The sequence below is a fragment of the Grammomys surdaster genome, unplaced genomic scaffold (assembly GCF_004785775.1).
Source record: "Grammomys surdaster isolate TR1022 unplaced genomic scaffold, NIH_TR_1.0 126158, whole genome shotgun sequence".
NCBI lineage: Eukaryota > Metazoa > Chordata > Mammalia > Rodentia > Muridae > Grammomys > Grammomys surdaster.
The window spans coordinates 7,816,212-7,830,830 of NW_021620966.1; the positions used below are offsets into that span (position 1 = coordinate 7,816,212).

General features: G+C 34.1%; 1 pseudogene; it reads right to left on the reverse strand.

The window, feature by feature from the left end:
• Nucleotides 1-5,068: 5,068 nt before the first annotated feature.
• On the reverse strand, nt 5,069-5,193 carry LOC114612459 (annotated as a pseudogene).
• Between the last annotated feature and the right edge of the window lie 9,426 nt (nt 5,194-14,619).

The window sequence follows — 14,619 nt, forward strand, 5'->3', positions numbered from 1 at the left end:
AAGAATTTTCCTGACATTCAAATGCCTCTAGGTTTAAAAGTCCCTTTTTCCAATTAGGGACATGTTATTTCCATTAGAGAAAGCTTCGAATATCATTCTCTGGTTTTGGGCTCTAGATTTATACTTAGAGACATTCAAGTACCAAGAGGTAGAATAGTCAAATAAAGAAAACCAGATGAATCTCAGACTCATGTTCAGAAATTTTGCACTGAAATGTTCCAGTAGTTGTGAAGAGAAGTTAGTGACTAAAGGTGGAGAGGAGACACTGAGATTGCTATGGGTATATATGCTTGAAAATGTCAGGTAGGAAATGAAGGATATAAGTGGTTCTTATGCTTTTATTGTGTATCAGATACTCGGTTATGTTCCTTAAATAAAGAAAGAACTCTAGAGATGACTGGCAAACTCAAAATTTTATCAATGGTAAATGCTAGAAATACTCTAACATGCTCAGTGTAGATTGAAAAAACCTTGTATGTTCATACCAACTGCATTAGCAAAACTGTTTATTTTGGAATAAATCTCCTAGAATACCAGTTCCTAGAATTCAAATTGTTAGAAAAAAGAAATGGTCCCATAGGCCCTGAGTTAGAAGTATCACTTAGACAGTTAACCCAATCAAATTCAGTTTCTACAATGTTTACATTTTGCCTGTTTTTTGTTTATGTTCATCTATAAAATTTTATTTTCTTGTTATGATTTAACAAATGAACCCCACATACCCTCACATACGTCTGCTATGAAGCTGCCTTGCAAATTTGCTGATGTTTTACACAATATTGTAAATATGATAATGCATGCCTGGCATATCTATTATAAGTTCGCAATTGTTCAGTCTCACAATCCTCTCCTATACAAATAAAATACTAACTGCTAGTTTGGTAGCCAAGGTAAAAGTAACCCCTGCATCTTCCTCCTAATTAATAGATATATTACTAGTAATCAACTTGTCTGACATTTCTGTGATATGGCAAAGATGTAAGTTTAGAAAAATAGTGTAAAAATTTAACAAAGGACTCACAAACAATTTGGCATATACTATTTCTATATGTAAAATTCGTCAGTCTTGGCCTCTAATAGTGACAGCGAACATCAAGTTGAAAGTAAACATTGATTTCTGAGAGAGGAAAAAAATGTTCTCTACTTTCATTGGTGGATTCCATTTTTCTTCACTTTTTTTAGTAGTTTTTTTTCTTTTGATAATATGCTCATCATCTGTTTATTAACAAAATGAAGAAAGATAGAAAGAAAGAAAGAAAGAAAGAAAGAAAGAAAGAAAGAAAGAAAGGAGGGAAGAAGAGAGAGAGAAAGAGAGAGAGAGAGAGAGAGAGAGAGAGAGAGAGAGAGAGAGAGAGGGAGGGAGAGAATGAAACAAAGAGCAGTGGTACCTAAAATTTTAAACAAAATACTTATTTTTTTATAAGTGGAAACAGGTGTAAAAACATCCTTATTTAAGTGACAAAGCTATGACTGTGCAAAAAGAATCAATAACTTATTTAAAGTTAAATAATGAACTAAAGAAAATGAGACTGAAATCAAACACTAAAATCAGATTTGATGTCTCTCTTTGACTAATATCCAGAATGTATCTACAAGAAATAGGAGTAAGTTGGCTTAATATTAAAAATAAAAATTCAATGGATTCTAAGACCTTGTTTAGTTTTTTTTAAAGGTATGAATAAAAGAGAAATAGCTAACTCCATAGTTTGATCATTGAGATCACATTAAGAACTGGCAATGGAAAATCTGGGAATTTCAAACTTAACCTTTATAAATACAGAGTGAAGAATGTAGAGATTTGAGAAGATACAGAGTCTAGTTAGAAATCCGTTTTATATAATACAGAAGCACTCTGAGAGTCCCTTGGGTAAAACATCCATTCTTTGTCTAAAGAATATGTCTGACACATGGTGTCCTAAAAGAGGCTGACCTACAGATCAGACCTCAATGGGAAAATACAAGGCAGACATGAGGACTATTAAATATCAGTAGCAAAGCCCACACCATATCTTTATGTATTTAGGTGTGGGGCCGTGAAAGGATGACTTTAGTTTTGATAGAAGTGCTGGCTGGAAATTGCCCAGAGACCCAACAGGTGTCCACGCCTGTGAGGGACTGGCATCTATTTCACCATGTTCCCAGAATCCAGGCTCCTGACACATGGCGAAGATCTCTATTGATCAGTACCTTGCAGCCACATAGGGCAATGCTCCTACCAACCTCTCCACAGGTAGAGGGCATGACTACAGGCCTCAGGCCTTGAGAGATTTCCATAATAATGAGTTACCTAAAGACCAGAGGGCATAGTCAATTATGTATTCTTTCCTAGACCTTCCTCCCTCCTCTCTACCTATTTAAGTCAGGTCTGCCCTGACCTATTTAGGGGTGCATCCAGATCCATCTACCAACTGCCATGAAAATAAAGCCATTTGGAACCATGGATTCCCTCGTGTCTTTTGGGGCCCTTTAATGTGCAGCTGTAGCCACAGCCACCGCTCCTAACTTCCCACCTGGAGGACCATTCTGTGATCCAGCCTCAGAGACCACCTCTTCAAGCAAGCTAGCCGAGCCACCGAGTCTGCTGAGTACAGTAACCCAGTCTTTCCTGCTGGGTTCTCCTGGAGCTCTCCCTCTCACCCCTCTCACTCCTCCCTGCATGGCCCCAGTCTCAACTCTTCCTCGGCTTTCAGCAGAAAGCTCCAAGGGAGGTCAGACTAAGATTTCCTCACAGGTCCCTCCACACACGGGTGGGGCCCCAAGCGCCCACTTGGCGTGGAATGGAGTGAACTCAGTCAAATTCCTCGTGCGCTTTTGCCTCTCTGATCCATGGCAGACACACGGGACCCACAACTCAGCCCGACAGTATCCACACAGCCATGCCCATGTGCGAGTTAATCATTCCCTGCATTTAGGAATAAACACTTTTTAGCCAGACAGTTGTATATTAGGACACCTTTTTTCCTTGCCTTAATGAAAAACTATACTAGGTGTAGTCTCTCCAAACACATGGGAGAAAATTTTTAAATATTTTATTTTATTTTAAAATCAACATGCATTGTGTTACACACCATTAGGAAATTTTTAAATAAATTGTTTTATTGGAATTTCTCTTCCCACCATATAACCTACGTTAGGAAATGTGAAGTTTTATCTCGAAACAATCTCTTTGATGCAAGAATATATTATGTCACAGGTTTTAAAACAAGGACAATGGGTTCTACATTTTACAGGAGCTACCTTCTGAATTTAATGGAAAAAGTCAGTGGTACAGAATCAAACAATAAATTCCACAGTGGTGCTACTGCAGGAACTTCTGTGGCAATGCCAAATTAAAAGAATGTGAAATTGAAAAAAAAAACTATATTTTCAAATTTTCTAAGTCTATATTTTTCAAGCTAACCGTAGGAAGCAGAGCTATAGTGTTTTCTTTTGTTGCTATAATCAATTACTACAGTACAAATTCCTTGCCCTATATAACACAGATTTTACTGGTGTTGAGACAGGGCTAAAATCAAGGTTTGATAGGCTTAACATGGTTCCAAGAATTTACTGTGAATCAAACTATTTTTTATGAATAAAAATAGTAGCTTCATGTTACTGTAATATTCAAATCAGAGAACAAGCAAGTAAGGTATCTTGCTGATAGAGTCTTAAAACGAGAGTAATTAATATTTAAAGGAAAAGTAGTTGGCAGGAAGGTTATTCTGAGCTCTTATTTTCTGAATTTACTAAAGAAGACAAGAAGGTAAGTAAAATTGACTTTGTAGATGAGAACAATAGAAGACCAAGAGGGGAAAGTGTTTTTTATTCCTTTCTACCTTAGGAAAAGCAAAACCTAAATTTTAAATTTCTGTTTAGGAAGGGGAAGAAACCAGTTTTAGTCTGGAAAGGAAAAAAGATTCAGGGACTTGATTTGGTACCTGCTGCCAGTGTTCTTGGGTGAGGAACACACACTGTGTTTGCTTTCACCCCATCTTCCCCTCTATTAACAGCACTGTACATCAACAGATTCTGGAATACCCAATGTGATTCCTGTTGAACTACGAGAAAGGCACCTCTCCGATTTTCAGAAGTTTTCCTCACCTGTGTTTACTCCTTGGAAGATAGTAAGTAGTACTACTTGATTACATGACCTTCTGCTGCAGTTTCGAGGCTCTCTCAATGAGGATTGCTAGAGAAAAACCCAGAATGACTATGTCAAGAAGGAGGCTAGATTATACACTCCTGTCCTTTTTCCAAACATTCTCAAGAAAAACATTTTCTCTTTAGAAAAGAAAAACAAGAAAACCTTTCAAATGAAAAAGTAGTTTAATAAAAGTGGGACCTGCTCTTAAGGATAATAAAATATCAAATAAGAAAGATTTACTATAAAAAAGAATACATTTTGGATAGCTATTTGCCATTAAATGTGCATACATTAAACAAATTTTTGTACCTTTGTGAATATCACAGCTTGCAATCCAGTCTCACTTATCTCTGCCTCCTCTCATACCTGCCCCACACCCTTGTGCTTCCCCACGTACAACAGATGAAAAAATTATTCATTGTGGAAGCTGCAGTGTGTCACAGTGGGTCCTACCACACACCCTACTACACTTCTTTGTTTGTAAATGTTTATTTCAATGACTCAGTGGTCGAGTACCATGCCTCTGGCTTCTGCTACTCTATCAGTACTGGAATGTCAGTACAACTCCTCTAGACTATCCTGTTGTTACCCTGTGTCATGAAGATACTGTAGATTTGGATCTGTAGAACTAGTCCCTTCATGGACCCTACCAGTTCATCAATGGGGTGGATATTGATACGGGCCAATTCAAAGCTCTAAATTTGAGTCTGAGAGGTATCTGCTCTGGTCAGCCCGCCAGCTCCCATGCTCTCATGCCCTCAGGGCTAGTTCACCACCAACCCTCACAACCAATGCCAGCCCTACCCTGCTGCCCAGGTGAGTTGCAGGGCCACTCTCCCAAGTGTTGCAACTGATGAGAGATGTGGAAAGCTCCTATTCTCATGACCTCAGGGCCAGATATCCTCCCAGACTGGTGGTCTTCTCAGGCTAGTTTTTTCAGGGAATGCTAGGCTACTAATCACTGAGATGTTTATAGACCAGAACGCTGAGCACACACATAGCCTTTCTTCTCTCTACCACATATTGATGAACATGTCACACAACAGCCACACCTGTCCAGGGGCAGATATCAAATCAATCTTGATTAGGTCATCACCTTTTATAATGCACACCTCACATTCACAAACACACTGAATTTTTGTTTAACAGTCCATGAATTTCAAAGCATCTGACTAATAAGACAATATTCCCTTACCTACTTAGCACTGGAGTTGAATACCAATAACTTATTTTAAAATAGTTGACATAATTTTTGTAATGAATTTATAGTGATGCCTCATGAATAATACTTTCTATGAATGTTGTGCTTCTAGATCAAGCCCAGATGAAGTATTCTGGATACAGTTGAGTTTGAATTTTCTAACTCTTCCATGAAAGGAGAAGGATAATGGCTCATCTTCAGGTTCACAATTCTCTCCCTCCTTCTCTCACATCCCCTCTCTTTTATAGCTTTTGTAAGTTCTACCATGGTCACAGTAAAAAGCTCTCTGATCACAGAGGCATGTCAATCAATAAGCTCTAGACACATGGACAAATTATATATGGTTCTGTATTCTTCTACAACATGTTGTGTAATCATTTTTTTGTTTTGTAGATAAATCATGTTACTTAAAATGATGAGATAAAAGAAATAATGTGCTTGAATCATTATAACTTCTATGACCCAATAAAGCCAGTACCCATACTTTCAATTCTGTTTCTATTACTACTGTGGCTTGCATGTTACCTCTAGTGCTTAAGTTGAAATTTAACTACCAAAGATAGTCATGGGAATCCATACCTATAATCCTAATAGGTGCAGGGAATGGCTAAAGTAGGAGAATTTAGAGTTGAAGGCTTTAGTATTCAGTAAGTTCAAAACAAGCATGGGTACAAAATGAGAACTCTGCAAAACGAACATGGAGGAAAAGGAAAAAGGAGGAAGAGAAAGAGAAGACAGAAGAGAAAAAGGGAAAGGAGGGAGAGGAGAAGGAAGAAGTACATTTAATTTCTGTTGTAACAATGCTAGGAGAATTGACATTTAAGAAGTCATATGTCATATCACCAAATTAGCTTCAAGTATGATATGATAAGAATATAACATTTAAAGTAGTAATGTGAATAATAATAATAATAATAAGAAGAAGAAGAAGAAGAAGAAGAATTTCACTAAATTCATTTGATGTAGTTCCATGAATGCAGAAGCATATTTATGTCTCAGATATAAATATATTCTTCTATTGGCTTATGATTTGAATTTTAGGTCCATAGTTCATCATCCTTGTAATTATATAGGACCTTCAAGATATAGAGTCTGGCTGGATGCAGTAGATAAGGAGGGATGAGACTTTGAAGTTATACCACCTAGAGTCCGACCATAACTGTCTCTGTTTTTCCTCAACAAACATGTAAAGAAGTTCCTGCCAAAAAATGTTGTTTCAAAGACTTCCATATCATGATAAACTGAACTCTCTGAAACCAAGTGCCTAAGTAGACTTTCCTCCTTTTACTGGTTTGTAGTTTTTTTGCACATTTGACTAACTCAATTAATTTCCTCTAAATAGATGTGGTTGTGGAAGGACAAAGGGAGAAAAACTTCAGCTAAAATATACATACATGATGACATCAGATGAGACAAGTATCTGAGATCTAACCCAAGCTCAGGCCCAACTTAACTTTTGATGCTAGCAAAGATACCTTTGAAAAGTAAAAGTGTCTTTAGAGATGTCAACTAGATAAAATAGCAGGGTTAGGACAAAAAGTACAGGATATCTCCAGGGAATCTACAAACACATCCATTGAGGAAATAAAATCAAAGAGAAACTGATTGAATTTTTTTTGTAGTCAAAAGTCATGACTGATGTTTTCTAAAAGGGAGCTAAGGTAAAGGATACACATAGAAGCTTCTCTCAAGAGGAAGTCTTCTGTTGAGCTCACAGAAGATGCTTAGTCACTATATTCTATCTCATCTGTCTCTCTCTTTGTCTCTGTGTGTCTCTCTCCCCCTTTCCCTCTCATTCCATCGCTCTTTTCTTTTTCTATATTTCTCTGTTCTATCTTTTTCTGCTATTATATTCATTATTGTGGTGATGGATTCTGTAAAGACATTTTATACAATATGACATGTGTTCTGAATATTTCCCCTATATGTACTACACTTTCCCCTCCCTCTAAATACTCTCCATGTTTTCTCTGTATGATTTTTGTTCTAGTTTTCGAGATAATATTATTTGTAATCCTATTACATAAAATCTTACATAATTTTCCTTATTCATATAAAGTCTGGAAACCATATGTGGAAGGAAACATTCAATATATATCTTTCTGAAAATTACAATTTGCTAAACACGGTTGTCTCACATCCACTTTCTTGCAAACTACATAACTCCTTTCTTTATGAGAAAATTCACAGTATACATATGAAACATACTATTCTTCACCCATTTTCTATTTATAGATACCTAGATTGGTTCTATGTTTTGGCTATTGTGAATACTGTTATAAAATAAACATGCATGTGCAAGGAGCACTGTGAAATGCGACTTAGAGTTCTCTGATAAAAACCTAAGAGTGGTGTAGTTGAGTCCTGATCCTTCTTTTTTTTTTTTTAAGGAATTTCTGCATTGATTTAACTATGAATGGCTTTATCTTCCAACATATGCTGGGTAAGGATTTTATTTGTCTACATACATGCTTTTTGTTATTCTTTCTTCCTTTTAGATCCATAATCCCTATTATCTGTTTTCTTTAAAACGACATTTGAAACAACTAAATGTAAAATGGTATATGGTACATTTAACAATGACAAAAGACACATTGTCTTGGTATCTCTCACAGGAGTAAGCTAATAAAATAATGATAGGCACATTCATCCTTTCTATCTTTATTTATTTCTTAAGGAAAAAGGTCAGTTCTTTAATCTTTTGCAATTTTTAATATTTTAATGTTTCTTAAAGATCAAGAAATTTAAAGGAATACCTTAAAATAAATACATATTATGTACAAACACACAATGTGATATTGCTTAGAGATTTCAAATAAATAATAATTTTACACAATTAAATTTTTAGGTGACCCAAACAACTCTCTAGAAGTGCAAATAAGCACCATAAAGCCCAAAGCCAAGCACTAGTACAGTCCATCAACATACACGTTGAGGAATGCTATGAAAGTCACAATGTATCAGGGCTCAGTGATGGAATGTACAAATGAGTTTCTTCATGTAGAAAACCGTACTTCGTGGTGGATGGAGCTTATATCTATCTCCTGAGACACATATACCTCACTGTTGCTGAGGTCACACTTTGTGATAATTTAGGAATCCAAATTTATCTTGAGAAGACAGAATTGAACTTGCCTACGACAATCTTTTTTTACTTTAAATAAAATCTTCACATAAGGAAGGACATTGATTCCCATTATAAAAATAACCTCTACAAAAACCAGCATGTCTAGTCAGGTTAGACACGGAGAATATATTGTATCACATTCAATTCTGAAGGTGTGTTTTCTTGCAAATCTTCAGGATTATCATCAATTCTTTCTGGAAAATCCTACCTCTACACAAACTATCTCCTTGATTGGTAAACACTATGCTATTTCATTAGCTTCTGTGTAGAGGGATGATGGAAATTGGGAATTTTGCTTTCTTATGGTTAGTGTTACACTGACATGAAACTTTCCCCAAACTCAAGGTAAATCCAGACATCATTCTTTCTGATAATCCCCTATTGATTTTCTAGAAAGCACAATCATAGATAAAATATAGAAGATGATGCTCCAATTTTCAGTTAGTCTTCAAGTTGCAAATTAGTCTCCGTGATTGTGCAGTTCATCTTTAAAAGGGAGAATTTCTCCAAGGTTCTCATAGTAACAGTCTTTGTATTCTGTTGTATAAGTTCAGTCATAATGTTTAAAACTTCTTTGGTGTATTCACCCTATGTTTCTCTTTCCCCTCTCTTAATCATGAGCTATTTTAAATATTCTATGGTAGATATTTTCACATCTTAGATCATTTTTTTATCATTGAATTCAATTTCAAAGCCAGAGCCAAGCTAGATCCTTAAAATTTTCTCTCCGATTTTTCAGAAAAAGATGGCACATACATCAGCTTACTTCTCTACATCCATGGATTCCTTGATGTGCATCTTGACCACTGACATATTCTAGGATCCTAAGGAGAATTCAACGCTGCAGAAGTAGAGCCTACATGTCACATTTACCGAGCAGTATTAAAGGATGTCAGGGCTTGGCGCTCTCTTCGGAGTGCCTCTTTGCATGCTTTTACAATCCCTCCTACTGTGTTTCTTAATGTAGTTTTAATTTTGAATTTCTTCCAGGAGTAGTGAGGTTTGATATATTCTCAAACATTTTTCTGTTATTAGTACATCATTTTAAAGAATGTTTTCCTCACTCTTAAAAACCACTCCTGTCAAGACTATACCATTACTTTTCTTCTCCACCAATATCTCCAGTAATTTATACATTACCAAATATGGTATAAAATTATTCTTTCCCTCAGCATCGTTTGAATACACTAATCATAACCACTGCCTTCTGTTGGAGAAGATCTTTGTTTTATTTCTGAATAGTATTTCTCAGCTTCTCTTGCTTCTTCCATTTATTTATTTATTTATTTATTTATTTATTTATTTATCTATATTTGTTCATCTTTATTTTCTAAGTGAGCCAGTTCATCTCATGATTTTAAATGTCACACAAGTGAGACAGGAATTGTACCTCAATTGATAGAGTATTTGTCTTGCCTGTAAAGCCCTAGTTCTGTAATTATTTAATTAATTTGTAAAAAATAAATCACAGTGACTGCTATATTTATGTTCAGCTGAGACCATGTTCTTCACATCTGATTTTCTGCTGAATTCTGCCAGTCTAGGAAACAGTCACATGGAATCCCATTAAGAATCACACATTTCCCAATATGTAAAACCCAAACACAGTTATTTGAGTCCTATTTTCTTGAATGTTACTTGCTTTCATAATAGTCCCAGATCCAAAAACAATTGCTAAACAAAAATACTTAGAACTGTGGTTCAGCCATCTGTTTCCCCATGGTCCTCACATAACCACTTAAAATGGCTTTGGGAATGCCTCTGACATGGTTCACTCCCTTTGGGAACATTTCATCCTACTGATGTGCCTGTTTTATTCCCAGTAGGAGAAAATACATCTACTCTCACTGCAACTTGATCTGCCAAGATCTGTGGACATCCATGGGAGGTCTCCTATTTTCTGAAGAAAAATGGAAGTGGAGTAGATGGGAGGTGAGATGTGAGAGAAGTACTGAGAGAAAAGGAGACAGGAGAAACTCTGGTCAGGATTTGAAGTTAATTAATTAATTAACTAATCTTGTTATTTCTTCCGCACCTGAAAAATTATCCATTCATTCAGTAATCTGCTAGATTCTTTCAACCTAATCTCATGTTTGTGTCTCTGTAATTTCTTCTATCTACTTTGAAAGAAATAAATTTTCCTAGTATACATGATGATAAATAATATGCTACTGTTGTGTGTCTTGTATCAATCAACTCACGTTTACTTCATTTTCATGTTAATTTTATTATGAATTTATAAAATTAACTTAATTCATAAAGTATTGAATGTAGAGACAAACCTCACTTATTTCTTTTCCAATTTTATAGTTACATTATAATTTCTTCCTTTCAGAGACAAATAATATCTCACAATATCCCACATTTACAGTTAAAAGCTAACATGATCCACAGGAATGGAGTTTGCTATGGGACTGTTTCATTGGACTGTCAAAAGTTTCATGCATTAATTCTCAACAACAGGATTTCTTAAACACGAGCTGAACAACAACAACATCAATGGACATGTCAAAGTGTATGGGGAAAAGCCTCTTGGTCTCAATCTTACACAAAGAACTACAGGTATATATGAAAAATAGAAGAAACAGTTTTCTCCAGGGAAGAGCACATCAATTAGCTATTCAATACTAAATGGTCAGCCCTGAAAATATACATAGAAGTAACACTAGACAAATTGATCAGGTTGTAGAGGTACACACATACACACACGTACACACACATAAACACACACACACACACACTATTTTAATCTTTTTGAGTGAAAACAATGTTATTTTCAAATTATTGTTTCTTTCAACATTTCAAATGGCTAGAACAATAAGTGTAGCAACCATAATTCTTCCTAGATTGTTATCTAACTGAATTAGATGCAAAAAGAAATCTTCCGTATGGTGATGTGCTTTGTGCAAAATGAATTTTAATGAAATTGATGTGAACCTTCAATAATTAGGGTTTCTATCACATTTGATTTGGTTGAAAGTAGTGTTAAGGAAAAAAAATCTGAAGAGCATCTTCGGAATAATAGGACACTCCAGTAAAATAAACTTCTGTTTTCTGTTAAAAAGAAAAAGTGACCATTTCAAAATTAATTCTGCATCTTTTGTTCCTGTGAACATTGTTTACCTATCATTTTTTGGATTGATGCTTTAAGTAGCATACTGTACCTTCAAATCAACTTCCCTTAGAATATAACAGGCTTTCATTTATTGTGATATATTGAAGTCAAGTAAATCAGACAATATGCTAGAAATTAGACAAAGCCAAGTGTGTATTTCTTTTCTTGAGACAAAGTTGTCCTGGCCTCAAACTTTAATCATATCTTTTAATCATTATGAGGCATTGCAGTATGCAAGGATTACAGACATCTGACACAATGTCCATCTTATATTCATTTTTGATGTCATTAACTGAACTGTTCATATAACTTGAATTATGAATGTGTTGATAAGATTGAGTCCTACATATATACGTTTAATGTTTCACACATTGTAAATATCCATATATATATATGTGTGTGTGTGTGTGTATGTGTGTGTGTGTGTGTGTGTGTGTAAAGCATATCTGCATCTCTGTCAGATAGAAATGTAAAAGTTAGCAAATATCTCTGATGTGTATATATGGAGAATCTTTAATTAGCAGTAGCTGAAGTGGGATTCAACTTGTGATAACTTCTCCTTTCCTTCTGTGTTGTATTTAAGTAATTATGTCTACTATTTTTCTTGATTGTATATTTTAGATAACATTTGTAGTCATAACTATTAAAGTGAGTAAGACAGATGAATTTTTCTTTATTAGAAAATTGTAGTAGATTTGTTGATTAATCTCCTATCTGATGTTATTACTTTCTTTTCTAGTATTTCTTTTATTTTTGAAGTTATAATATAATACATAATTTCTCCCTTCTTTTTCATCCCTCCAAACCTTCTCCCACAACCTTCCTTGCTTTCTTACAAATTCATGGCCTTTTGATTCATTAATTTCTCATTTTTTCAAAGAATGAGAGTTACATCAAGCACTAGAAAATTTACAGTTGTCATTTTCTGGTTTTTAACTTCAATACTTTATCTACACTATTTTGATGCTCAAAAATATGATTTTTATATGATTTTATTATTCTTTGTTTTTAATGTGTAATAACTTTATAGTACCCAGAATTATCTTGATGCTTACCAATAGTCAAAAGTGGGGTTTAATACTTTCAATTAACTTGCTCCATTCTGTATTTTAATCAGAGACTAATAACAAACCATTTGAAAGTAAAGACTAGATTGTATTCTGTCTCTCAGAAGCCAAATTTATAACTTCCTTGTTTAGTAGTTTCTGGAGGATGGTACATTCTATCCTCCTAGTGATGGTATATTCCAGATCCCAGAAAAAAAAAAAAACCACGAGGTCTGTCTTTACAGATTAAAAACTATTTCTAACTGAGATATTATTTCAGAGTTTTTATCTTTTCACTGTTGCTGTATTAACTCAGTAGGTACCAGTTCCTGCAGAACTTGTACCTCTTTATTATTTCCTCTTGTCTATACTTTTAGAAAGCATCATAATTTTTTTTTTATTTCTTGAAAGGTAGATTCATTGTAATATGATTGCTTAATTAGAAATAATTTAATGTGCTGGATTAATGGGGTGATGAAAGGAGACTGGACGAGTTACCTAGCGATTGATCAAAGTGCTTTATCTTCTAAGACAACAATCATATAAAAAATAGTGTTTAAATCAGAAAGGCAGATTAGTATAGCAGTAGGGGTGAGACATTTAGAAAAGAAAAATGAATTAATGAGAAGGAAGTTTTTAATGACATGAAGTCACACCATTATTGATACTTTCCTCTTAGAAGAGCTGCTATCTTGTGTGTCACATGGTTATCCAGGTATTTCATTGAGTGTCTTTAAGAAGAACAGTAATGTCTCTTCCTGGACAGTCTATACAACATTTTATAAATAAAATACTTTAAAAAAGAGGCAAACAGTAAACACCAAAATTAGATACCAATGTACTTTCATATATTTTGTAATAATAATTTATTAGATAAACTTACATATACATGTATACATAAAAGTATGCATGCATTTATATATTTGTTCAAATACATACCCACATTTAATTATATGTTCATTATAAATAATTAAATATGCTAAAATTATATCTAATGTAAACATACAATAAAATATATATAATCATTTATAATCATATAACAATCTATCTTTGTATTAACACATAGTACAGCTGTATATTGGCAGCTGTTCACATTTTTTATATAAGATAATTGTTTTATTATCAAGGTACTGACTTTATTCTATGGGTTTCTATAATTTCTGTGACAGTAGGTCAATGCCCAATACAAAGATCTATGTGTAATATTTTTCTATGAGCCTTTTAAATGTAAAACCTTAAATGAAATATGTATATATATTTTGACCTAACACAGTCTGAAAGAATAATCCTGCAAGTTTCCCATGTTCCATAGTCCTTTGATGTTAGAGAAATATTTTCCTTTGAAGTAAAAGTGATAAAACTTCACACAGTGCAAATACATTGCATGGAGAGAAAAAGATAAAAATCACCTTTTGGGTAGCAGGTGTTTAGAATCAACATTCATTAAAGGGACATTTTAAGTAGCATTAGTGCCCTTGATCAATAGAACTAAAGGGTTTGTTTTGCTGTTTGTTTTTTTTTTCTGAAAATGGCTTGAAAGTAACAAAATAAGTCATATCGTTTTGCACACAAATAAATATCCAATAAATATAATTTACAGACTTGATACTATTGGCACTGAAGACATTTCTTTCAATTTCTATACTACTTAAATTAAGAATTATTATTTGAAGAAACTGACTATGACTATGATTTCAAACCAGTCATCCCAGCAAGAGGCATGTCATTTATCTATGAAAAATGAAGTTATGGATCATTACAATATAGAGAACAGTTAGCATGAATTTATGAATCAATTCTAAAATTCACTGATCCAGAAATATCTCTTCTTAGCAGTGTAAGAAAATATAATAGGTACTTTTATGTAGACATCTAACAATTATATATTTTTAATAACAGTTAATAGAGTTGTTGATCGCTCTTTACCAAATAACCTCTTGTAATAATGAATGTAGTTAATTCCACTATCAGAAATCAAGAAATCATAAAAGGGGAATGGAATTT